Source organism: Prionailurus viverrinus, chromosome A1, assembly GCF_022837055.1.
Source record: "Prionailurus viverrinus isolate Anna chromosome A1, UM_Priviv_1.0, whole genome shotgun sequence".
NCBI classification, from domain to species: Eukaryota; Metazoa; Chordata; class Mammalia; order Carnivora; family Felidae; genus Prionailurus; species Prionailurus viverrinus.
In genome coordinates, this window is record NC_062561.1 from 30,305,924 (window position 1) to 30,333,276 (window position 27,353).

The 27,353-nt window shown below is 42.2% G+C and overlaps 1 long non-coding RNA gene across 3 annotated transcripts; it reads left to right on the forward strand.

Annotated features, from left to right (window-relative positions):
* Positions 1-1,123: 1,123 nt before the first annotated feature.
* Positions 1,124-27,353, forward strand: LOC125173300 (uncharacterized). Of its 3 annotated transcripts, none has more exons than XR_007154989.1 (3): positions 1,124-1,411; positions 20,547-25,595; positions 27,255-27,353. It is a non-coding gene; the product is annotated as an uncharacterized LOC125173300 (long non-coding RNA). The 3 variants fall into 3 exon arrangements; XR_007154991.1 differs by lacking the exon at positions 27,255-27,353 and having other exon boundaries at positions 20,547-24,380; positions 24,500-25,816; XR_007154990.1 differs by lacking the exon at positions 27,255-27,353 and having other exon boundaries at positions 20,547-20,669; positions 23,120-25,816.

Genomic DNA, 27,353 nt, shown 5'->3' on the forward strand with positions numbered 1-27,353 from the left:
CTCCCCATATATATATAGCATCAGTAGAATATATAGTAGTATGTGTGTGTGTATACACACACACACACACACACACACACACTAGTAGGCTTCTTATAGGTGTGTGTGTGATATATATGTATATATAATATATATATAATTATATATATCATCATATATATCATTAATATATATCATTATATATATATATGATTATAGATATGCTTAAAAATATATGTGTGGTCTTCTCTTAATTTTGTTTCTCTGGCAGAACCCTGGCTGTTGCACCTAGGTACTGAGCTGACCTTGGGAAAGGACCTTATTCTCTCTGTGCCTCAGTTTCTTCATCTATGGAATAAGGGTAGCAATAGCACCCATCTCACAGGCTTGTGGTGAGGATTAAGTGAGTTAACAAATGTGCGTCCTTAGACTGGGGATCGGCACATAGTAAGCAGCCGTTATAATTACTAAGCACCTACCGTTGCTTATGATAGCTGCCGGGGAGAAATAGGAATAAAAAAGATGAGATACCTGATGTCAAGAAGTGTGCATTTTTCAGAGGTTCACAAGGCACAATCACAAGTAAATGTAATCAGAATGTAATCCTAGTGCACACTCGTGATTTGGGAAAGGCTCGCTGGCTCACCAGGCTAACTATTCCTAGTGAGGATAGATAATATTTATCTACTATGTGCTGAGTATGATGCAATTTCATCTGCTTGCTTTCTGATCCTTCCTTTATTCATTTGCTGTTTCACTTAACTAACACTCATTGGGCTCCTACTCTATATTAGGTATAGTTCTAGATGCTAAGTTTATGGTAGAAAATCAGAAGGGGTCCCTACCTCCTTGTGATATATATTCTAGCAGGGACCACAAAACAATACATAAGTAAAAAAAAAATGTGTAATATAATTTCAAGTATGGATCCGTTCTATGAAAGAAGCCAAAGCATGGGAAGAATGGTCAGGGTAGGTCTGGTGACATTTCAGCTGAGACCTGCAGTGGCAGCTTTGCAAATATCTTGCCAAAGATGACTTCCCGAAAGAAAACCGCAAAAGGCCCTGAGATTGAGAATGATCTTGACGTATTGGAGGAAAATAAAGACGCCTACTGCGGCTGAGTCAGAGCGAACAAAGGGAAGGCCAGCAAGGAAATGAGGCGGGGAAGGGCAGTGGAGCCCGCAACTTACCGAGCCTCTGGGCCATAACGTGGGGTTTTACTTCACGTCAAGCGTGATGGGAAAATAGTGATGCGTTTTGAGTAGGAAGGGCAGATGTGTATCGTAGAGGCTGGAGGAAAAGTATGGGCTGGGCCGGTGTGGGAGTGGAGAGAAGAGTGAAAACAGCGAGTGCAGAGGAGCCACTGGACTAGAACAGGCGTGGGGTGACGATGGCCGCCTGCAGGAGACGGGACAAGGGGGAGGTGAGAGGTAGGTGAAAATCAGAACGGCTTTGGAGGGCAGAGACGTGGGATGGGGCCTGAAATTAAGGTGCAGGTGCTGCCTTGACATCTCTGAGCTTCCCAGGGCCTCACGGGGCTCAGGATGAGTTCCCGGGCTGTTGCCCACCCAGCAGCAAAGCCTCCCCACCTGGGACTTCCTGCCTCAGTTGGACCACCTGCACTCCACCCCCTCCTCAATCTAACAGGTTTCGCCTCCCTGGCAGCCTGCGAAATTATTCAGATAAACCAATCACATCGTCCCACTGGAACCTGCGGCCAGTTCACCCTCTAGTTTCTAGGACGCCTGTCCCCCTGCAGCCAGTCCCCCTGCCGCCAGTCCTTGCTTGGTCATTCTGTTCCTGACTGCGCCCCCTTGTGGCTCTGCGTGGCAAGTGCGGCCTGTCTACTCTGGGCTGTGCAGTATGTGTGGCCATTGTCCACTGTCCAGTGCTGGGTGCTGTGTGTGTGTTTGGCCGTCTCTTACTCTTTAAGGCAGGGGATCCCTCCCTCACCAGTGGAGTGAATAGGAGGCGACCGGAACAATTGATGTGAAGAACGGAATGGCACAACCACAACCAAGGGCCTCCAGTCTGCTTTCATACATCGCTCTTTGCTAATTAACTGGCTCCTGATGAGGCCAGAAGGTCCGAGCTGTGAGTGTTTGGGTGGAGCAGAAACTGAAAGCTGCAACTTCACAGCTGCAGCAAGAAATCCAAAATACCCTGAAGGGGTTTGTGCAGAGAGAGAGGGAAAAGAGAGTGAGAGAGAAGCCTGCACTGCAGGGAAAGGCAGGGCTGCAGCAGAGGAGGGTTTCTATCCAGGAGCTTGGGTGTGGGCATAGCCATCTTCTTCTTTTTCCTTTTTTAATGTTTATTTATCTCTGTGAGAGAGACAGAGTGCAAGAAGGGGAAGGGAAGAGAGAGAGGGGGACACAGAATCCGAAGCAGGCTCCAGGCTCTGAGCTGTCAGCACAGAGCCTGACGTGGGGCTCGAACCCACGGACCATGAGATCATGACCTGAGTTGAAGTTGGACGCTCAACCAACGGAGCCGTCCAGGTGCCCCCCCCCACCTTTTCTACTTCTTAAATAAACATTATGTATATATATATATATATATATATATATATAACTGGAATTATATATATATATATATATATATATATATATATATATATATATGTATCTCACATCACTGTAACTTTCATGCTGTGTTTCCATGTACTTAGGACCCCATGCCCAATACCCAATATAATTGAAATTACTGACTCCATCCCATCAGCAATCAGTAAATTGTTGCAATTCCAGATTAAGTTGCTACGTTCTGTGCAGTCCCTATGTCAACATCCCCTAAGCTGTAGTTTGCCTTCAACTCTGAAGGACCATACACACGTTTACCCATGGAGCACTCGAGCAAACTTGCCTTTGCACACGGTCTCTGCAGGGAAGTTCTTAGCTGCATGTCCCTTTCTCAAGGGCACAGATATGGCATTGCATTGATGGAATTCGTCTCTGGAGACATTCATTTGACACACTCATTAAGGACCTACAAACAAACTAGCTTACAAAGAGGGGACGGACAGCTGTCCCACACAGAGTGTAATGCCCTATCACCTTGGCTGAATTATTTGGGAAATCAAGAGGTGTTACATTCCTGAGACTATCAAAACACTTAAAATTTGAAATTTCACTTAACTCATTTGTGCTGTTACTTGCAAATCAACCCAACTGGGATGCAGCCCCTTCCAACAGAAGGCTATAGAATCTGTCCAAATGGAAATCAACAAGAATTCCTGTATTGCTCTTAGAGAGTCTTTCACCATAGAGGCTTCAGTGACTCCCCTCATAGAGTCTCTGGGTTGCTTATCATGGGCATAAGTTGCCCATGTGCTTCTGATGCAAGAAACTGCCCTTCCTTGTCCTTGTGTTATACATCATCAGAGTGGAAATTGAAGGCCACTTACTGGGATTTCTTGGAAACAGAGGCTCTAATAGACCCCTAGCCTATGACCCTGCATACCATTATGTCTTGGTTCCTGAAAGCAACACCCCACAAGTTTGGCACAACTTGTGAGCTTGGCAGAATAAAACAGGCTCATGTGAAAGGAGGCATTTGAATTGAGCCTCGTTGCAAAGATTCCCATAGCTAGTGGGGTTGGGATTGTATATTCCAGCAGGAGAAAATAGCAAACCAAGGCAGAAAGTGAGAGAAGCCCAGAATGACAAGTGATTTGGCTTAGCTGATTGGAAATAGAAGTAAAGGCTGTGAACATAGGCCAGGCCCTGCCTTATCAAAGACCTTGAACGCTAACTAGGTCCATGCCGAGAATTTAAATCTTATCAAGAAGACATTAGAGTGTGTTGAAGTTTTCTAGCAGTGATGAAACTTGTGGACTCAGAAGATTGCTCTCCCCCTCTGAGATGTCCAGCATGGAAGGGGGTGTGGTGGAACTTGTGGGAGCAGGGTGCAGTATTTGCAGCTGTCTGTGGTCAGAAATGATGAGGGTCTTACCTAGAACAGAATCAGGGACAGATGCGAGAGACGTTACAACAAGAGAATAACAACAAAACCTATTTGAATGGGTCTTGGTGGGTGAAGGAGAGAGAGAGAAGTTACTCGTGGTTCAAGGTGTGGACAACTTGGAGACTGTACAGTCACCAGGAAAGAGAAATAGATCTGAATTCAAAGGGGATGATTTTAATTTTTGATTTGTAATTTTTTTTTTTGAGAGAGAGAGAGAGAGAGAGAGAGAGAGAGAGAGAGAGAGAGAATGAATATTAAGCAGGCTCCGTGCCCAGCATGGAGATCCATGCAGAGCTCAGTCTCATGAACCTGGGATCATGACCTGAGCCGAAATCAAGAGTTGGACCCTCAAGTGACTGAGCCTCCCAGGTGGCCCAAAGGGGATGATTTTAATTTCAACATGCTAAGTTTGAGATGTGGCCATGACTTTTATATTGAGGGAGCAAAAAGTAGGGGCTACCCCTTTGGAAAGAGATGGGGATTCCAGCTCTGGGTTTAGATAGAGAGGCCCCGGAAGTCGCTGAGGGGACCCTGGAAGAAACTCTCCTGACGTCCCTTCCTCCCTCTTCCCCTTCTCACTCTTCTACAGCCACGCCGGCCCCTCCCAGCCTGAGAACCTGGGAGGCCCCCTTTCACATCAGGCCCTTCCCCACTGATAGATGGGCAATCTCCCTCCCTCCAGAATCTGCATGGCTCACTAGCCCCCTTCACTTTATTCAGACCTCCGCTTCAATGTTCCCTCAGCCAAGAGGCATCTGCTGATCACTCTATCCAGAATGACACTCCTTCCTCTTCCCTCCTCCATTCTGTGTCCCTCACTCTGCCTTATTTTTCTTCCCAGGACCTCTGAATTTCATATATTTGTATTCTGTGCATTGCGACCTCTGCTAGAATGTAAGCACTGTGAGAGTGAGGGCTTTGTTTTAGTAAGTCTCTGTCCATGCATCTGGTGCATAGTATACTTAGTGTTGCTATGAAATAGGTGGCAGAGGGGAAGACAGAAATGAGAGAGAAGGAAGATGGGAAGAACAGGGTCTGAGGCATGGGCAAGCAGCACTCTGTTTATACTCAGCAGCCGGCATCTTGTTGTTCCGTTCACCCCCCTGGTGGCACCCTGATCTCCCCCTGGTAACCAGCCACCCTGTTCACTGTCAGCCCATGGTTCAGTTGGTTGGCTCCCGGCATTGTGTGATGTGTGATTCAAGTCTGGGCTGGTCACGGGGTCAAGTTCAGGTGATTGGCACAGGGGCACACAACCATTCCATTTCGATCCCCCGACAGCACCCGAAGGCAGTGTGCGTGGTGGCTAGGAGTCCAGACCCTGGGTCTTGACGACTGGGCCCAAATGCTCCCTCTATTGCCAATTAGATGAGTGACTCAGGCAAGCTACCTGCCCCCTCGGTGTCTCAGTATAATACAGGATTGTTGTGCAGACCCAGTGAGTTGACATAAGGGTAGCTCTTAGACCAGTGTCTGGGACAGAGTGAGGGTTCTGTACGTTATCGTCTGGTGGGGAGAGGCCAGTGCTCTTTTCTGTTGGATTCAGAGCCAAGGTGCTCTGCAGGTCTTAGACCTGCTGAGGGCCATCTTGCCACCGTGTGGGACCTGAGCATAAAGCCACGTGGAAGAGAACCGAATTGAGGGATGAAGAAATACTGACTCTTGATGACACCCCTGATTTGCTTAAGTACATTGGACAAAGCTTGCCAGCCTATTTGTAACGAAAGAATCAATCAGTACACAATTACTAATGTTTCCCTCAGTTTGATGGGTATCCCTTGTTTCTTTGCTTCCGGTGGTTCTATGCCTTGTCTGAATCTTTTCTGTTAATATCTCACAGTTCTGGAAGGCACTCACCAAGCTACCTGGCTTGTTTTTTTGTTTTGTTTTGTTTTTTGTTGGTATCGTGTTATTGTTTCTCCGAGCCTGGCGTGCTGGGTGGGAGAGAACTCAGAGCTCCCTTTTGTGCTCCTCCTCTGAGTCCAGGGCAAGGTCAGCCCTTCATGTCCTCCATCTGAGGCACCTCTCGTGTCCTTTTCTGTTCTGCTGCTTTGCATAAAAAGAACTTCGCGTGCCTCCTTCCACCTTATTTTTCTGTCTCCTTGCTCCACCGTCTGATGCTGCTTCAGAATGGGGAAGTCCGAGAACTGGGGGAGGAAGAAACAGATATGTGCCGCCCAGATCTGCAGTGGATGTTTGCCATCTTGGGATCCAGGGTTATGATCCCTCCACTCACTTGCTTCTTCCCAGACTGTCCTCCCTGTGACTCCATGTCAATCCAGTGCGGGGGAGACATGGCTCTCGGGGTTCTTTATCTTAGCTTTAAGTGTGGGTATTTCCTGCCATGCTTGTCCCCACTCAGTCGCTAGCACAAGGCTTTGAGCCTGTGGGTGCTCAGTGCCTGCTTCTCCTACTGAGCCGCTCCTCCCCTCCCCTCAGGTGGGAGGCAAGGAGGAGATAGCATGGTGGCAAGAAGGAACACACAGAACCATTAGGGTCTGTCCAAGAGGGAATAGCCTCAGTGAAGGAAGAGGCGAGACTCTTCACTCCTCTGAGAGTGAGGGAGAGGTTGGGAAATAAGGAAAGGATGCAGAGCACCTGGGATGGGAAATGGGGGAAAATTTCAACCAGAGATCATGAAGGACTGACCAGCAGCAGGACCGCCATTCCTGTGGGTGGCGTCACCCTCCACCGCCCGCCTTTCCCTTACTCTCCTTGTCCAGCCACGCTGGCTTGCTATGGACCCTCAGATACACCAAGCTGTCTTTGACCTCTGGGCCTTCACAGATGCTTTTCTCTGGGCCCAGTTAACAACTCCTGGGTCTTGGCTCAGGCATCGTTTCCTCTGAGAGACTTCACTTGCCTCAGGCCTTGGTCAGCTGCTGTCGCTTTCTGTGCCTGTAGCTGCCTGAACTTTCCCATTGCCATATGCGTCACACTTGATCCTTATTATTTGCGTAATTGTCCTTCTGCTTTGTCAACTGCCAGGGGGTGCCCCAGAAGGACAAGGACGGTGTTTATTCTATATTAACCTCTGCTGTAGCCCAAGGACCCAGCACGTTTCCTGGCCACATTAGATATCCAACACATGTTTGTTGAATGATGAACTCTGGTGGAAATCTTAGAATATTCTTAGGGATAATAATTCTAAATCTTTTCTTTTGCAATGGAATTACACCTGCTTAATCTGTTGCCTTCTTTCTACCATGTCACATAATGCTAGAGGAGGGGAGCAGGTCCATTTATGTATTTATGCATAGTGTGTCTGAGCAAAAGCAATCAGCATCGAGGCACCCAAAGGTAATGCCATCAATTCAGACTCTTGCCTTATGAGATAGAAAATTGAGATAGTAATCCACTTAACTCCACTGTGATATTTTTTCCTCTAGTTTAAACCAATTTTTTTTTTTTCCTTCAAGGGACAACAATGTCATCCAGAAAATTACTTCAACCCCTGACTTCACATTAGGTGTAGTTGTGTAGATGGATCCAGCCACTCCTCTATTGGGCCCGTGTAGATCCGGTGACCTAAAGGCAGCTGCTTCCGTAACCCAACACGTCTCTTTCAAGCTATCCAATCTGAGAAATTCACTTTCTCATAGAGTCAGCTTTTTGTGTTCTCCCTTCCTGAACTCTGCAATCTCCCTGCGAAGAGAAGAAGGGACAGCACTGGAAGGGAGTGTAGGTGGCGGGAAGAGAGGGGCAGAGGTGTTCTGTAAATGGGAGCGTCCTTCATGGTGACAAGTTGCACTGCATGAAAGTGATCTGTGTGTGTGTGATAGCTTCCTTCCTGGTCTCCTTCTGACACTTGGGGATTTATGTCATTGGAGCTACTCATCTCCCTTAGCTAGGAAATTACAAATGAAACAGAGAGAAGAGAGTATGGGAGGAAGCGAGGGAGTTTCTGAGTTTGACAAGCAAAAGTAAAGTTAGGGCAGCAATGACTGGTGCTTTTATAACAGTTTTCAAAGTTGACATTTGAAGTTTATGGTGCTTTCGTTAATGAGGTGTTTGAGTAGAGAAACAACAGCACTCAAATTAAGTTCAACTAAAGACTCAAAATACCCTCATACGTTTTTGTTTTTATCTTGTCTTCCAGCGACACCCTAAGAGAAATCTGTTCTTAGTGTTGTCTATGACAACAAACTCATTTCATTGTCTTACTTTTATGCACATGATAGACAACACCAAAGAACTTTTGATATCTTTTCTACATAGACAATTAAGCAACTAGAGACTGCCTCCCACCCCTAAAATGAGTTGAACCCATATTTAGTTAGCCTGGGATTTAAGGGCAAGACTGTGGGTGGGGACAAGACACAGCTAATAAACCAGAGACTCAGGCTTTATGATTAAAGAAGAATCATGTTGTCTTAATCTTGGATAATCAATTCTCTTTCTTTGTGAAGTGTAAGTCTAGTCTTTGTTGGGAGAAGTTATGGATTTAGGAGAATGAATCCCAAGAGAAGCAGGAGAGGGTGAGATTCTAAATGCACAAGTAGTTTTTAGTACTTCTTATATGTAGGGCATTACCTGAGGCGGTGGATTAAAAGCAAAAACGTGCAAGAGGCAATCCTCATTCTTCTTCCAGTGTTACATAGGTAGCACGGGTACCCTGTAACTATAACTCAAGGCCGTCTTGCCCTTACTGACTCTCTTAAAGTTAATTTCAGTCTATGGATACACAAACTCAGCAGGAGAATCTCAGGGAAAAAGAATACAGAAAAAAAAAATCTATCTGATGAGTGTCTTTTAGTGTTCAAGGCACAAAAGGTCAACTATTTCATAGCCCAAGAGCCAAAGTATTTTCAGTGACACTCTGCTTATCATACAGCAAATTGGGGAGGTGGCATTTTTTCCCCTGCCTAACAAATTTTACTAGTTATTTTAGGATTCTAAATGTGTGTGTGTGTGTGTGTGTGTGCATGTTCTGAATTAATGGTTTAAAAGATTGTAAATAATGTGGATATTTTCCAGCATGTTCTCCCGTTGGTCTACTTAGACTCTGTCTCTACATCTTGAACAGCAATGACTTCTAAACTTGAATGGTTCTTACCATTGAGTGAGTGTAGCTTTTTAAATTTATAGAGTTGTAAGCCCAGCCCAGGTCTACCCAGTTAGAATCTCTAGGAGTTAAGCCCATTTTTTTTTTTTTACAAGTGCCCCTCTCAATGCCCATCACCCATTTTCTCCTCTCCCCCTCCCCCCACCACCATCCACCCTCAGTTTGTTCTCTATATTTAAGAGTCGCTTGTTGTTTGCCTCCCTCTCTCTGTTTGTAACTATTTTTTCCCCTTCCCTTCCCACATGGTCTTCTGTTGAGTTTTTCAAGATCCACATATGAGTGAAAACATATGATATCTATCCTTCTCTGACTGACTTATTTCACTCAGCATAATACCTTCCAGTTCCATTCATGTTGCTGCAGATGGCAGGATTTCATTCTTTCTCATTGCCAAGTAGTATTTCATTGTAGATATAAACCACATCTTTATCCACTCATCAGTTGATGGACATTTAGGCTTTTTCCATAATTTGGATTGTGCTGCTATAAACATTGGGGTACAAGTGCCCCTATGCATCAGCACTCCTGTATCCTTTGAGTAAATTCCTAATTGTGCTATTGCTGGGTCATAGGGTAGTTCTATTTTTAATTTTTGAGGAACCTCCATACTGTTTCCCAGAGCGGCTGCACCAGTTTGCATTCCCACCAACAGTGCAAGAGGGTTCCCATTTCTCCACATCCTCGCCAGCGTCTATAGTCTCCTGATTTGTTCATTTTAGCCACTCTGACCGGGGTGAGGTGGTATGTATGTTTATATACATGTTATATGTATGCATGTATACATATATTCATTGCATATTCTACATGTTTTTAGTATATGTCAATCTCTTATAAATGTAGACTTAAGAATTTTCTCTAGATGATTTTTCAAGACAGTAGGTAGTTTTTATGTTTTACATATAGGTTATTCAGCATTTTCTGTAAGGGGCACCTGGGTGGCTCAGTTGGTTAGTGTCCGACTTCGGCTCAGGTACGGTCCACCTCGGGCTGTCTGCTGACAGCTCAGAGCCTGGAGCCTGCTTTGGATTCTGTGTCTCCCTCTCTCTCTGTCCCTCCCCACTCACACACTCTCTGTCGCCCTCTTAAAAAATAAATAAACATTAAGAAAATTTAAAAAAAAAGACTTTCTGCAAGCAGTTTCTAAGGAGAATATGAGAATATTTAGTTTTATGCTGTTCCCTGTCATTTGTCAGTCTGTTGGCATTTAGGATGGTGCATGGCACGCATCGGCTGCTCACTAAAACCGTCAGACCCATCTCTCTAAAATCGCCGTGCCGACACAAGTATCACAGACCATGTAAGTACATGCTGAGCAGTGATGAAAGGTAAAGAAAATCTCTCAGAGGCCTGTTCACATCCTTCACGCGTGGCTTCTAAAAGCCGTGTGGGTGCACAGCCGCTGTACCCACTTAGCATGTCTGATTTTGCAAGGTAGAGACGTTGGCTAACACCAATCAGCTAGGAAAGTCAGGAGGCAAAACGCTATGATGTGAGGGAAGTCATGGAGAGACAGACACTCAGGGAACGTTTGTTTCAGTGCAAGGTCACTGCTCATTAATACTCGTGCAGATAGCTTATTAACCACCCAGAAAATTCACTTCAAGTTTCCCAGCTACATAATAGTCAAAATCACTACCTGAATATAGATGAGGAGACGCGGGCTTGCTGCACAGAAAGCTAGAACAGTGTTGTGAACAATAAGCCCCATCGACTCTGAAAGTGGAGATTAGCCCGCATATGACTGATCCCACCCTACCCACCCCCCGCCCCCACTACGTGACCCTTCTTTTTCCAGCTTAGGTTTGAAAGCTTTTAAGAGGGATTCAGGATGCTGAGAACTGGCACTCTACACCAGAGGGACAGGCTGGAGGAGGAAGAAGAATGTCATCCCCTGTGCAGTGGGAACTTTGCTCTGGGGACCCACTGAGCAGTGACGGTTGGGCATTGGCCAGTCTTCCAGATCTGCAATCCTTTGGTCCCCTCTAGAGCCTACTGTGACATCTGCTTGCACATTATAGCACTGTACTGAATGAGTAAATGGAGTCACTCATTCTAATGTGATTTTTCAAAATTACAATTGAAGCTACCTGACTGTCATGCCAAGTTCATTACCTAATGGGGTGAGGTCGGAGTAGAACTTTACTAACCATAATTCCGAGGTGCAAGGTAAAAATAGTAATGGTCTGATAACCCAGACTTGCTTTACCTATGAGCCCCCTTCCCTACGATGGCTGCAAAAACGTCAATTTGCAAGTTACCTATAGCTCAGTATCGTGTCGTATAAAAAGGGGGTTTATGGTGTTCGTAAGCTCTTTGTCCAAAGTTCAAAGTTCCCATATGTTTTCTTTCAACACAGAGGGCCTCGCTTGCCTCTGTTCTGCAAAAATGCCATGTGTGTGCAAATAGATGCTTAAGTGTCCACATGGGAGCAGTCTGGGGACCTTTGTTTTATTTATTGTCCATTTGGTCTGCATTCTCTAAGATGTTTCATGCCATCTGATCATTGAACAAGTAAGTGTCCACGGATGGGTGGCTGGTCCTGCCTTATGCTTTGGGTGTTGTGTGGGCAGCCACTGCTCAAGTCAGGGGTGATGACCTCTGACCATGAGTTTCCCCGCTCTGTGGTTGCTGTCCTGACCCAGGCCTGTCCTAGTCTACAACTTGGCTCAGTACTAGGGTACGTGCCCACCCCCTACCACCAGCTGGAGCACAGGGCTTCTGGATCCCTGGACTATGGAGAATCCATTCATTTACCTAGACATCCATCTACCTAGATGGCTTCCCCAGCCAATTCCACTTCTTACATCTAGTCATCTGGCATCATGAGAACCTTGGGCTTCTCTTCTAGGGGGCTTGCAAATTTCTAGAGAATTGAGGAGTAACACTTGTAAGGGGTGTCTCTACTGCACTCTTCCACAGAAGTTCTACTCTGATATAAGAGATGGTAGACATGTAAGATATTCCTAATAAGGGGCACCTGGGTGGTTCAGTTGAGCATCTGACTTCGCCTTAGGTCAGGATCTCACGGTTCATGGGTTGGAGCCCCATGTTGGGCTCTGTGCTGATAGCTCAGAGCATGGAACCTGCTTCAGATTCTGTGTCTCTCTCTATCTCTGCCCCACCCTAGATGACACTCTGTCTCTCTCTCCCTCTCAAAGACAAACATTAACATTTTTTTTAGGATAGTCCTGATTTTTCTCTCCTTTTTAATTTTCTTCTTTCTTCTTTTTTTCTTTCTTTTCCCCCCTCTCTGTCTTCCACAAGTCCACTCTTCCCTTGAATCTTGGTGGACTCTTTCATCCCTATCAGCCTGATGAGTCATTCCAGATCCCTTCCACCTCCTCCCTCGGAGGTCCTCACCCACTCCTTTCTTGGCTGTGGGAATGGTGAAAGGGTGGTAGGGAAAGAACCTGCATTCCTGAAATTACTTTGCTAGGGTTGCTGTAACAAAGTTCCACAGAGCAGGGAGCTTAAGCAGCAGAAATTTCTCATCTCACAGTTCTAGAGGCCAGAACTCTGAAATCAAGGTATTGACAGGGGTGATTCCTTTTGAAGGCTGTGAGAGAAAATCTGTTCCAGGCCATCTCCTTGGCTTGTAGGTGGCCATTTTCTTCCCTATGCCTTCACACCATTCCTCTCTCTAAGTGTCCATGATAAAATTTCCTCTTCTTATGAGGATACCAGTCATATTGGATTAGGGCCCACCCTCTTTTAGCTTGATTACCTCTGTGAAGACCCTATACCCAAATAAGGTCATGCTTTGAGGTACTAGGGTTTTGGATATCAATATGTGAATTTAGAGGGCAGTGAGGACCCAATTCAACTCCAAATAATCACCTAGGAGGGAAACAACATTAATAAGCATTTCAAAGTACTTCTGTTTTCCCCCAACATTATATGTGTGTGCTAGGATAGAGTGAGGGAGCTGTCAGTACTCTGTGGATGACAGTCATTGGTGGCTTTGAATGGAATTGGAAGTTGTTTTATCATTTTTTTTTACACTGTTACCAAGGGGACACTTTGAGGTAATAACTCTATCAGTGAAATTTTGAACTGGGGAATGAATGGATGTGACAGACTCTGGAATCTATGAGGTTCCCGAGCTTTTCTGGGGTGGGAAAGGGGGCGAAGACACGGAGGGGATATTACATTTTTTTCTAGAAATCCCTTGGAAACCCTGCTCCATCTTTGTATGAGATTCTGTATATTGAGGAGACAGCTGAGACACCATTTACAGGTCCAATTAAATATGGAAGGTGGGGGAGAAGGGGGAAGTCAGGGATGGTTCCGGTGAGTAATTGCCTGCTCATGCCCTGTCTCTCTCTCTCTCTCTCTCTCTCTCTCTCTCAAAAATAAACAAACATAAAAAAATTAAAAAAAAAAAAAAAACCAAGACAACACAGGTTCTGATTTACTATTCACTAGGTGGTGCGCTTGATAAACTCACTTTTGATTTTGAAGTGCCTGAGGGACATTCAAGAAGAGATGCCCTATAGAATGATCCATGGCTCTGTACTCTATACAGAGCATTTAGTGCTCAACTAGCAAAGGAGGGAAGCATTATGATCCCCATTTTACAGATGAGGAACTAAAACTCACAGAAGTTATTTAGCTTACGCTATGTCCATATGAGACCTATATGATTCCAAACCCAAGGACTCAAAGTGGTCCCAGCCACCTGATCTAAGACAAAAGCAGCCAAGATATTGCAGGGTTTTATGCCTCAGTACCTGGTGTTCATTGTCTCCCTGCTTTGAAGGATGAAGAGGTGGGCGGAAAATAAAATAAGCAATGGGCAAAAGTTGATTAAAAAGTAAGAATAACAAAAATAAGAATAGCACCAAAGCTTGCTTTGCAGAGAGGTGGCATTTGAAAGTGAATAGCCCCAACTATGGGCTAAGGACATTATTTGATAGGGTTTTGGTCCATCCCCTCGCCCCCTGCCTCAATATTTTTTTTTCTTCACTGGCCTGATAACCGTAGGTGCTGAGTTGTTCATTTCTCTGGGAAACACGAGGGGGCGGCGGGGGGGTGGGGGGTTGCAGTAAAAACCTAGTGTTTGTTACATTTTTAAGAAAAGCTTTATGTCTGTGGGAGTTTTTCTCGTGGTCAGACCTGAGGGAGTTTCTCTCAAGGTCAGATGTCCCTAGCACTGTTTTAAAATGTGTGTTTTTTCTACATTTAGGGACCTCAAGTCCTAACCTTTTCCTCTGTACCTATTTAACCTCATCTTTCCGTATTGTACAGGGACTGTTGCTCTTTACTCAGGACACACCTGTGTCCTATTTCGACTTGCTTCCTCCCAGATCTGGAAGCTCTATAAAGCAAAGCCTTAACATGAGCTCCCACAGCGTTAATGTTTAAAATAACATGGGAGCCTAGAATCGCTACTTGTTAATCATATGTTAGGAAGTACACTCACCATGTAGTATATGATCTTCAATATATTCTAAATAGCTGTAACATCTAGGTTAGAATTCACCAGAATTTTGAAGAACGGTCTGCTTCAAGGGTTTACGATTTGGCCAGGTTTGCTAAATTTCTGTTCTTTCTTTTCTTGTTTTGTTTTGTTTTTAACGTGAGATCACTATTATTTTCAAAACAGCAATTTCTTGGAGGTATCTATACTTGTTTTTATGGTAGCCTTTAAAAATGTTATGTCATCTGTGTTCATTATACAAATTCAAATTTTAAATCCTTTTTAAAAAGTTGAATTCTTTAGTATAAAAAATTTTAATACACTCTGCTTGGGAGATAGTCTTCATATTGTATGGTAAAAATGGTATGCTAGCTTTGGATAACTTAAGTTATAGAAGGATAAAGAAAAGGCTTTTTGTTTTCAAGTTTATTTATTTATTTAGAGAGAGTGAGAGAGAGCATGTACACATGAACAAGGGAGGGACAGAGGGAGAGAAAGAATCCCAAACAGGCTCCTGACTGTCTGTGCAGAGCCCCACATGGGGCTCAAACTCATGAGCCATGAGATCATGATCTGAGCTGAAATCAAGAGTTGGATGCTGAACTGACTGGGCCACCTAGGCGTCCCAGGATAAAGAAAAATCTAGTGGTTTCTAACTCAAACACAGTTTCAAGCCAAGATGAGAATTTTTGTGGGCCATTAGTTCCTAATGGAGATTAGTGTCTTAACTATTTTTTATAAGTGTGTAAATGTACAGAACTGGCAAGATACTGAGGTTTGAACAACAACACAGTTATCTCTGGCCTGCACGCAAAGAAATGGTCTATAATGAATGACCTGAAACAAGGATTCTAAGGGAAAGCTGGAAGTCACTGGGTGCTCGTTGATGGAACACAGGTCATTACCCTTTGAGGATGGGATACAAAATATGGCCAACAGGCTGACTCTAGTTTTTGGCCACATCACTAATTTAGGAGATGGGTGACAAGATCTGAATGCTTCCTCCTAACAAGAAACCTGAAAGAAAGAAGTAATCAGAAGAGACTGCTATGTTTTCTACTTGAGGAAGGAAGTAAGGCAGTGAAATGCCTTGTCTGCAGACACAGATGTACGTGGGTGAATGAAAAAAAAAGTAGAAAAATGAAAAGAGATGGAATGACATCTTATCTGTAGCTTTAAGTGAGCAAAACCACAAATGGAGGTTATTTGCTTCTAATTTGAGTTAGACTTGAGTATGTATTTCCCAATAGTAGGTACTACGATGTGAACTCTCTTTTCAGAAAGACTACCGTAAAAATTTCACCGATTACTATCTCTGCGACCTTGGGCACGTTCCATAACTTTCCTAAGCCTGAACGTTCTCAACTTGTACAATGGAAATAGTATTTATACCTGCTTCAGAGCACTGTGAACATGAAATGCAATTATGTTTGTAAGGTGCTTAGCCTAACATCTGGTCCATGACACGCAGTCAATTAACACAAGCAATTACTATTATCCTTATCGTTTGGGCAAATCTAGTCAAATGCAGCTGACATCTCATTCCGAGCTATCTTGTTTCTTTTGCCCTGCCTTCTGGTAGAAAATTACTGGTTGCCTCTGGGTTCTGGCTCATCGAGGAATTCTGCTTCATGAAAACTCTTCTCCACTCAGCCATTGTCCTCTGGTTAAAGTAGAGGTCAGAGCTCTGTGGTATGGGATAGAGTCTGAGGAAACCAGCTCTAGAGGAGGAACAGGACGTAAATCCTTACAGGGCCCTCCTCCATTTGCCACAAATGTGGCTTTCTTTGCTGTTCTTCTCCCCTCACATCTCTCCCCTGGCATCCCTGGTGTCTTTCCCCTTCCCTCTAACATAATGGCTTTTTCTTTTATCATTTGTTTTTCTAATTAGATCTTGAACCAGCCAGAGTGACAATGAACTCAGCCCAACTGGGCTATTGGCCGTGTGCCATTTCCATTCTTCTGTTTAGCTCCACAAACCCTCAGATGGGATAGGGTTAAGATCAGTTAAGATGGCTTAACTGAGCGGGGCCACGTCAGTGTTAGGCCCTCACTCCTCCATACTTTTTCTGAGCCCTCCTCGCTCACTCACCTGTTGTCCCGTGTCCTCTTCTGTCTGACCTTCACGTGTGGTTCTCAGCTCTGATCACTGATTCCATTGGTCTTCCTGAGAGCATTCGTCGTCTCTGCTTCAGACGCTGAACTCTTTATTAGCTCCTTTAACACTTGTCCTGCTATTGTCTTGACTGTCCTAAAAATGGTATATTTGATTCTGTGCCAAAAGTTGTAGATAGGCAAATATTCAGCATCTTCAAAACTTTTGTGAATAGAATAGTCAGTGCTCACTCTCTCCTACCCTGCTTCTCCATAATGGAACTAGGTAAGCCCGAGGTCTGAGGAGGCTTTAAATAGAAGTTTCCGTGGTGATCGGCCCCGGGAAGGAGTGCTTTTCTCACCATCCTGACTGACATCTTCACTACTCACACCTGCAGTATTTCATACAGGTATACACATGATTTGTATAGTTTGTGGTTTAAAAAGCTGCTGATTAGATGGATGGTGTTACCTTCCTCATTCCTTCGGGGTCAGAACCATAGCTTCGGAGTCCTGAAGCTTATGTCGTATTTGGAGGCTCTTGAAGAAAAATAATACAAAAATTGTGAATACAAAATTAATATTTCTCCAAAATTAAAAAAAAGCAAACTATAACAAATTACAATTTTTGAAAGCTGGAAAACCCCCCAAATCATCATACAATTCAGAAAAATGACCTCTCTTTATTGACACGCCTCCATAACATGTTTTCCTACATTTTTGGTTACATGCTCTTTAATTGCCTCTTTATATGACAAAGATTTCACAATATTGTTCTCTATAGTGAGAAGATAAAATTCATCCTTTTCTCTAGCACGTTAATAGAAATGGGTATCTTTTTATTGACGGCTTAGAAAAATTTTTGTCTCATTAGCCCCACAATAAAGCCACCCTGCCTTCTAGTCTTTCTCCTTCTTACTACTGTCCCACATAATTATTTATTTTTTCTTCTCCTTTCCTTTCTTCCTTCCTTCTTCCCTCCATCCCTCCCTTTATTCCTCTGTTCCTGCATTCCTCCTTTCCTTCCTTCCTTCCTTCCTTCCTTCCTTCCTTCCTTCCTTCCTTCTTGCCTATCTGCCTGCCTTCCTTCTTTCCCTCGATTGTAGAATTCTTGGAGGATGGGGGAAATGGGGAGATGTTGGTCAAAGGATACAAACTCTCAACTATAAGGTAAATACAGTCTCAGGATGTGATATACAGCATGGTGACTTTAATTCACAATACCATATTATACAATTTTAAGTTATTAAGAGAGTAGATCTTAAATGTTAACACACACAAGTGCACACACACACACACACACACACATACACACTGCTAATTATGTAAAGGATGGAGGTATTAATTAACCTTATTGTGGTAATCATTTTGCAGTATATATGTGTACCAAATCATATTGTATACCTTAAACTGACGTATGTTCTATGTAAATAATGTATCAATAAAGCTGAGGGGAAAACTCCAAAATTATTAAGAGTGACTGCTTGAACTTGCTTGGACTTTTGTTCCTTGAGTGAGTTGCTTAACCTCTCTGAACTTAATCACTTGTCTGTGAAATGGGAGATAATTCTAATGCTGATCTCAAAGAATTAACTAAGATGAGATGTGTAAATTATTTAACTGACACATACTGAGTGCTCAGTAAATGTTAGCTTTTGTTCTACATAGATACAAAGCAGAAGAGAGGTCACACTCTTTGGGAATATGGGACAGAATATACATGAAAAATTATATCCTGAATCTTCATAGTAATTGTTCCCAATAGCAGGTGGCAAATGTCCCAGCAAGACAAAGTTGTTTGGTATGCCACATATGTGATTGAGCCATGCGTTAAGTGCTAAGATTTGGATAAACACAGTGGCAAATGAAGGAGACATATCTGTTGGAGATTGTCACAAAGATATAGGCATGGATTCTGGAAAATGTGTGGCCACTTGCACTATGATAGAAAATTTTAAACTGTGTTTCCTTTGAACATAATAAGCTGGACCATAGATTTAAGCCACCAAAATCAACATTTAGCTAGCTTTGTAAAATTTCTCTCCTTTCACCAAATTAAAGTCAATGGATAAAATTTTCTCTGCTTACGAGTTTTTAGCCCAATTAAAAAACAAAACAAAACAACAACTTAGGAGCTGGCTTCCACTGCCTTGCTGACATGTCATAGAAGCAAGAAATACTTAGGCAATGAATATTCAACAGAAAATTCTGTAAATAAGTGGCAAACACCATTAGTAGGCTGGCACAATTGTCTTTCTCAAACCCCTTCTGTTTTTATTGTTTTCCATGAAAAACAATAGAATATTAGATGTTCCTATCAGCCTCCCTTGAGAAAATCCTATTAGTAGAATGGTACTGGGGATTTTTTGAGAAAGTTTTTGCTTTTCTGACAGGGGGAGACAAGACTGGTAAGACATTTTCTCCTCTTCCTCCTGTCTTGGCTGCAGACATATTACCTGGGACCAGAACTGCAATCTTAAGACTAAGAAGGAAAGAACAAGAGACTGTAGAGACACTGGCCCTGGCATCACAGACCCACTAAAGCAATGCCATCAGCCACAGGGTTAGAGCAGAAACAAAAACAAAAGGAAAAACGAAAACCAAAACACCAAAAAACCAAAACAATCTCATTACTCATGTTCCGTAGCAGTTGAGGTGTGAGGTTTTGAAGCAGGTAGCTTTTTATGCCACTAAGAGTTTTCACTTGTGTCCCTAAACAGTAAGTCAGGGACTTTGAGTCTTTCATCCAAACTATCTATGTGACCCTGATCAAGTTACTAAACCTCTGTTTTCTCATTTATAAGTGGACCATTATACCAACCTATCTTACAGGGATATCGTGAGCTCCAGTAAATAAGTCTAAAGTGCTTCATAAACGCTTAATGATGATAGTGATCAGACAAGCAGAACCCCTTTTGTAGGACACAGAAACGAGCTGCTCCGAAGAAGGTATCAACAAAAATAGACAAGGAAAGAGTACACATCTTCCTAAGGAAGGGTGATCATTTAAACCCTGAGTATCTAATTGAAGACTAAATGGAGAAGATGATGGTGTCATGATTGGGTTTATTCAGAATGCAGTTCAAGATTCATCTGTTGAAAAAGAGACTTATTTTATTCTCTCTGTAGATTGTACGGTACAGGGAGTCGTGACCAGGGAATGGGAGTGCCTGCTTCTCTACAAAACAGCTCACCTTTTAGCTTCTTTCTTCAAATTCTGCTTACATTTTTTTGTCTTTGATAGAGAAAAGAATCAAGATGTAAATAGCTAAAGATGGGACAAATGCATACAAACGCTGTCATTTCAGAAGCATTAAAATTATGTTCTAAATCAGCTTTAAAATGTAGGTATGCCTGCTGGGAACCTGTTTTTTTTGTTGTTGTTTTGTTTTTGTTTTTGTTTTTGTTTTTTCTGTGAGTTCGTAGGCATCTGTGAGTTCTCCTTCAGTGATAAGCGTTGGATTAATTCAGGTAAAAATTTCAAACTCTGTCATTTCCTTTTGCCATTTTTTTTCCTTTTTCTTATTGTTAGCAGTTTTCTTGTTCCCTTTAATATGCTCTCTATCATTTGAAAATCTATACCTGAGTAGAGAACCCAAGGTAAATGTTTAAATGAAACCTCAGAATTGTTCTGTCCATATTACATGCATTTCAATGTTTTCTGGGGCTGGATAGTTCCGTTGAACAGACATATGCCTAATGAAGCCGAGTATATGGTTTCGATCCTGGCTAATGAACTAGCTAGATTTTCACAGAGAAAAATTCCACTCATTAGGCGAAAGCTGTGGTTTCAATGTGTTAGTATGTTCAGCTGATGGTCCCACGTATGAGTGGGTGTGCTTCCATCGCTCAGAAATCAACTCAAGGCAACATATTCTACCCGAAGAAGAGAAAGGTTAGCGTCTACAACATCATAGTTGATTACAAAAAGGTGAGCCTGAAAAGTGAGTAAAACTCTAGTTTGCACTTTAATGGGTCATATAAAGCTTTGCTTTTCACCTTTTCTTCGTTTCTAACTTTCCAGGGAGCCTGCACTGATCTGGACTAGTAATTTCTCTGGGGCTCAATGCATCCACACTCCTGAGGAGGAAAATGACTGGTGATGGGTTCATATCCCACTTGCCCCTTCTCTCTGGATCTAGACAAGGTCTCTTTTCTTTTCGTTGGCAATTTATGAGGTTTCTTTCATTATTAGTGACCAGTAGGCTTTGGCCCTTTCAGGTAGATTGGATAAGAATTGATGCAGGGACTGACTCCACACTCTCAGATGTACCTTTAGCAGACTTGCTTAATAGATAAGTATATCATAAAGAATTGTTTTCCAATTGCAATTTCAAATGGCAAACTTGCACTTCTACTTTTTTAATGCTAACATTAAAAATTGTTAAAATCTTATATAAAATATTTGCTTGCTATTTATTTCTTTTTAATGCACAGCTAGTTCTTCAGGTACATCAAGTAGCTGTCCAAAGTATTTTCCTTTTCTTCCCTGAAACGCGCATGCACACACACACACACACACACACACACAGACACTCACACTCACCTTTTTCTCCTACATTCATTCTTTGGGCTAATTTACTATCTGTAATTGGGAGCCCATGTTTAAAAATATCCAGTATATTGTTTGGTAGATTTGAACTAAAATGATTTTCTTGTTTATATGATTTCTTAAAAATACAAAAGTAATACACATCACCATGTTTCATATTAATAACTCAGTGCTTCCTGAAGTGGTAAGTGTACTTCTGTAAACTCTTTAAACTTACCCCTTAATGAGTTTCTTATTCTAATGGATCTGATTTTGGTAACACATTATGCATCTTGAATGACATATTTAATACTTATCCTTTAAGAAGTTATTGGCAAGATTGTAACTATAAGTATTAAAGGTCTTTCCTCACCTGTTAGAAAAAAATAAAAGGATGGGGGAAGAACTGTATCAATTATCATGAAAAGAGGAGCAGATAATGTCCTTTCGCAAGAAACACTCTTAAAAGATAATGAACATGAAAAATTAATTAGATTTCAAGTTGGAAGTATCTTTCCCTACTTGATGAATTTGATAGTGCTGCTATTGCTACCTTAATGCATAAAAGGAAAAATGTCAAAATTAATAAGATAGTCAAGAATAAAGGGAGCGGAATGGTTATCTTTGAGGGGGCTGAGTACTCACTAGAAATAATAGCTAATTGGTATAAAGCTAACTTCGGAAAAGAATCAGGCAACATTGTTTTAGACATCTTTGACTGGCATGGTTTCTAAAAACACTCTAGTTTGCAGAGATTTAAATGCATTATAATGGAAATTGGATATCTTTGGACTGAGAAATTAGTATTTGTGTCTGGCTTGTAACTTATAAACATGTTGTTGAAAGATTTTTATTTCTTGAGAGGAAATGAGCCAGACATTTAGGATTCTCATGCCTTTCACATTCCAATTTGTTCTTTCATAAAATTAAATATTTTTTTTGAGTTCAAAAAAGATTTTTCCAGGGCAGATGTGTGAAGAGAATGAAATGAGAGTTTTTATTTTAACCTCCCACGTCTCTCTCCTCAGTGATTATTTGAAAACCATTTACCTCTGTGGTGATAAATAAAATCTGGAAACCTGTCATCTTGTAGCTTAATTAAAAAGTTTAAGAAAAATATTTGATGCCTTATTTGGAACAGCCTGGACCAAATGGCTTCTTGAGGGCCCTTCCAGTTTGCAGAAGACCTTTTTCTATAAATACTTTGATGTCAGGATTAGATCCAAATGATCAAAGGAATTTTCCTGGCCTCAATCACCCTATACACTGATACAGAGTTATCATCTCTTTTTATGTGTCAAAAACACAATGGATGGCATACTGGTGATGTTTCCCAGGCGATGTTATGGACAAAGAAGTTTAGTTCATCTGTGTGAAAAGGTTCTGTGTCAACATTAGTCTTCAAAATTTTATGAAAAAGGGTTTAGAGAACACAGGTTTGTTTGGATGAACTGATAAATTTAAAAGCAAATAAAATATTTGGGTAAGTAGCAAGAATAATGAGATTAGAGACCAATTTTCTTCTGAATTCAGAGGAAACATTCTCTTGAATAATCTGAAACATCATAAGCCAGACTGTCATTAACAAACAAAACAAATCTCAAAGAAGAATTCAATTCAGGAGATCCATGAGACCAATAAGTGCCTTCTTTGAGACTTCCAAGTCTTCTGGCTGGTGAGATCTATCCTCAAATGTCAGTCATGATGGTGGAGGCCACATTTGTTCTTAGATTATTGCCATGATCTTTGGAATCTGTGACGTATGTGCTGGGGAGGAGTTTTGCCTGGATTTTGTTTATATTTTAGACTAGCTTGAGTCTATTTTCTGATTATGGCTTATTATTATTTTTTAAATAAAATAATGCAGGCTTATATTAATTTTATGAAACGAATAGGAAGCTCTGTAAAGAGCCTCGTAACAACACGGCTTAGAGAACATCGCTTTTGTTCTCTCGTGCAACACAGCCAACGTGAGTGTTTCTGGTTGTTGAATAGCTCTGCTCCACACACTTTCAGACATTTCACACTTTCTGACACACCTTCCATCTACAATGCCTGCTTTCTAGGTTGGCTGTGGTCACCGGACAGAAAGGAGAAGGAAAGAATTCAAAGATCACGCCTGATGGAAGCTGAACATTACTTCTGTTCATATTTTATTGGAGAGAACTTAGTCACATAGTCACGCGGAGCTACAAGAGAGTTGGAAAACATGGCTTAGCCGTGGTGCAAACAGGAAGCAAGAAAACACTTTGGTAGGCCGCTAGGAGCTCCTCACATTGCTTGTCAAGAAACACAGTTGAGTCAAGAACAAAGGAGAAAGGAAGAATCACCCTAAATTCTACTACCTAAAATAGTTTGGTGAATATCATTCTGCACATGCAACCATTCTCTCTATAAAATACTACGTTTAATTTTATTTAATTTATTCAAATTTTAGAAGAAAACACATGCTGAGGTGAAACTTAAGAAATTACCAGCATTTGTTAACCCAGAAGAAATTGTAAGTTTTATGTCATCCTGCTATTGGCATGATTTAAAAAAAAATTTTATTTCAAATTTAAATAGTGTTTGATAGGCAATCTGTTAGGGGAGATGAGGTGATAAGGGCTCCTCTGTTTCTTTTCACTCCGCCTTCCCTCCCTCTGTCTCCCGGTTTTTGTTTCAAATTATTTCTCTTTGTCAGCACTGTGGCATTACATTTTGTTCTGCGGACATAATTCCCTCTGTTAATCATTATGAGTTCTCTATTTAAATGGAAGCAATGCTCAGCACTGGTTCTTTTACCATGACTTTTCCATTACTGAGTTTGCTTTTTAATTTATCACTTGGTTGGTTGGATTTTATTGTCATGTAGTTTTAAAATTTTTATTTACTTTATTTTTTAGCAAAGGGATTATAAATTCCCGATCCTCAGAGCTCTTTTATATTTGAGAATGCCGCCTTTATACTCGAACAGCTTGGCTGGGTGTACTAGCCTTGGTCACACGTGCTGCTCCGTAAAATGTTACGGACATTGTTCTGTTGACTGCTGGGATTAAGTATTGCCTCGAAAAAGCATGAAGGCCAGCCTTATTTTTCCCGCCGTGGAAAACTTCTCCTGTGGAAAAAGTTATTAATATAGTGCATATATAAAATACCATAGCTGTGACAGAAACTGTGTGCTCAGCAAAACTTCACGTATCTCCTGATCTCCTTCCCAGGACCAGTTTGCTTTCCTTCTCTCGGAAGAACTTTGATACTGGAGCATTGATTTCTACACATTTCTTGCAGTCTGAGGCCGTAGGCGTGGGGCTGGTGGAGAACTCTTGTAGGACTAAACCTGAAGAGGTGCTGCTTTTTTTTTTTTTTTTTTTTAGATTTTTTAAAAATGTTTGGTACAAAAGTCCACTCTGTTCAGAGCGGGGCACTTCCCACCCCTGGGCTTTAATGTGTTTCTTCCTATTCAGCACACCTATTCTGGAATAAGGTTCTCCCTGACTTTGCTGAGTCCTCTGGTGGTAGCGGCTTCTGCTGATGCCTACTTTCCATAAGGAAGCTTCTCCCCACCCTGGGGGACACCAGCAGGACTGTTCCACATGTTGCCCACTTACCTTTCTTCAGAAGTACGTGGAGGTATGAATGACATTAAGAGTCCATTATCTAATTTCTCAGGTAAGGCACCACAAACAATGCTTTAATGATCAAGCGGTGCTCTGAAATCTCACCATGAATTTTCATCATAACTGCAAGCAAATGGCTCTGACCCATAATTTTGAATTCTCTCTTTGGTTTGCAAACAATTTCCTCCAGAGTGCATTGCTTTCTACTTCACAGCGATCTTGGATATAAACATGGATCTAAGAAAAATGAAGCAAAACAAAAGACCCTCTTTGAAATGTATATCTCGTGTAGCATTGAAGACAGCTGCTTACCCTGTTTCAACCCTGCAGATCCTGGAGGAAATGGCAGAATGGCCACCATCGAAAAATAACAAACACTGAAAAGTTTTGACAAGTTGACTATAATTACTGCAGCTGCTCGCTTCATTTTTAAAAACTGCTGTTACGTAGCAATTAGGAAATACCTGTTTTAGGAGTTACAGCCTTTGTGTAGCTGCTCTTTCTTTTTGTCTCCTCCATTCCAGGGAGAAGAGATTGTGTCTAATAAATCCCATCATCATCTCTGCCACTTGGAACTCATGGTCATGCCATTAGTGTCAACAGAGGACCTGGACCAAAATAATCATGACCCATACCTTGCTCATCCTCAAACTCCTTAACATTGGCTGTTTCTCAGGAGGAGCTGGGAAGACCAGAAGTGCTGTGTCAAGCAAAACCAGTTTTCAGCACCTGTTTCAGATGCATATTCAGGGCCTCTGACTAGGTGCGTCTAGATGGCAGGCATGTGACATGTGGACCGTTGTCATCGCAAGTGGGCTACTCGACAGTTTCTGTGTGCCCTTCTGCCAGCTTGGCCCAGGGCCAGCCTCAGAGTCCGGGAAGCTGCTGCCAGTCCCTCAGTATCAGCACATGAGCTGAAACTGATATGTCATCCTTGATAAGTGTAAGTGACCAGTTTTTAAAATTAGAATGGATGAAACATTAAAGCCCCCTTTCCTTCTTAATTCTGAAAACATTTCAGAATCTTGGATTGTCAGGTATTCCTCAATATGACAACTTTTTTTAAAGTTTATTTGTTTTTGAGAGAGAGAGAGAGAGAGAGAGAGAGACAGAGAGAGAGAGAGAGAGAAAATGAATATGAGTAGGGGAGGGGCAGAGAGAAAAGGAGAGAGAGGATCCCAAGTAGGCTCTATACTGTCAGCTTGGAGCCTGACCGGGGCTTGAACTCACGAACCATGAGGTCACCACCTGAGCCAACACCCTGAGCCGAAATCAAGAGTCCAACGCCCAACCAACTGAGCCACCCAGGCACCCCTCAATGTGACAAATTTTGATTGCATCAGAGAAATACAGGAGTAGCAGTGAATATTCATTTACTCATCCATGCGTTCAGTCTCTCCACAGATATGCTTTGAGTGTCTACCAAGTGCCGAGCAGTGTGACTGCTGCTGGAAATATACAATCTGTGTCTTAGAAGGTTCTCAGTCTAGTGAGGAAGAGGAATGTGCACACGAGAATGTTGGAAGGGCCCCAACCTAGGCTTGCAGAACAGTCTGGGGGAGTCACTGATTGTGGCTAGAAGGGCTGGGACTGAGAAGTCACACAGTTCCAGTTCTCTTGAACTGGACACTGAAGCAGATGTCAGTATGATTGTTTGACTTGTGATTTAAAGGTAACTTTAATATCTGTTATCTTCCCTTCTTAATATAACTAATTAAAATTTATCACAAGTCACAGCAAGAGAGCAGTTGATAATTGTCTTTTGGGACTTGCTGTAGCTCTAAAGCCTTACTGAGAACCCTCCAGAGAACCTTCCTCATGTATGTACAGATGCCTTCCTTCCTGAGCAAGGCACAGAAGCACAGACCTCTCTCTCTCACCTCAATTCCATGCATTTTTCATGTCTGCCTTCCTATTGTTGCCAGTGAAAGTAGAGACTTCATCAGACTCGCTCAGGGGCTTTCAACATTTTATTGACCACAAGCATAGCAAGAAATAAATTTAAAGTTTCAAAATCCATTGTAACAATTTGTATTTTTATTTTTTTTTATTATTTTTTTTCAACGTTTATTTATTTTGGGGACAGAGAAAGACAGAGCATGAATGGGGGAGGGGCAGAGAGAGGGAGACACAGAATCGGAAACAGGCTCCAGGCTCTGAGCCATCAGCCCAGAGCCTGACGCGGGGCTCGAACTCACAGACTGTGAGATCCTGACCTGGCTGAAGTCGGACGCTTAACCGACTGCGCCACCCAGGCGCCCCAACAATTTGTATTTTTAAAAAAGTTGTTGGTCATGACAAAATGTTGATTTTATCAATTTGGCTAGTTCAAAATTTGAATAACACTAGTCTAGACTATTTAGGAAAGTAAAGCCAGTGAGACTGTAAATCACAAAGCATCTTTCTAAACCAAATAGAATTAATTTGGGAACTGTCATTCTACTTACCAGGAATTGTGTTTCTCCTGAACAATGGCATCATGAACTCGGGCCTGTTTTTCTTTGTGTTACCCCCAAGCTCAGTGCCAAATTTAGGCTTCATGAGATTCATTTTCTGTGTTACTTTCACCTCTGACTTTTATTTTTCTTCCTTTTTCCTGCAGTTCTGAAGCTGTTTTAAAAAGATCCTGTTGTATTATTTGTATTTTGTAAGGTGCATTTCCAGCTTTTACCTCAAGATGCAAATAAATAAATAAAATCAA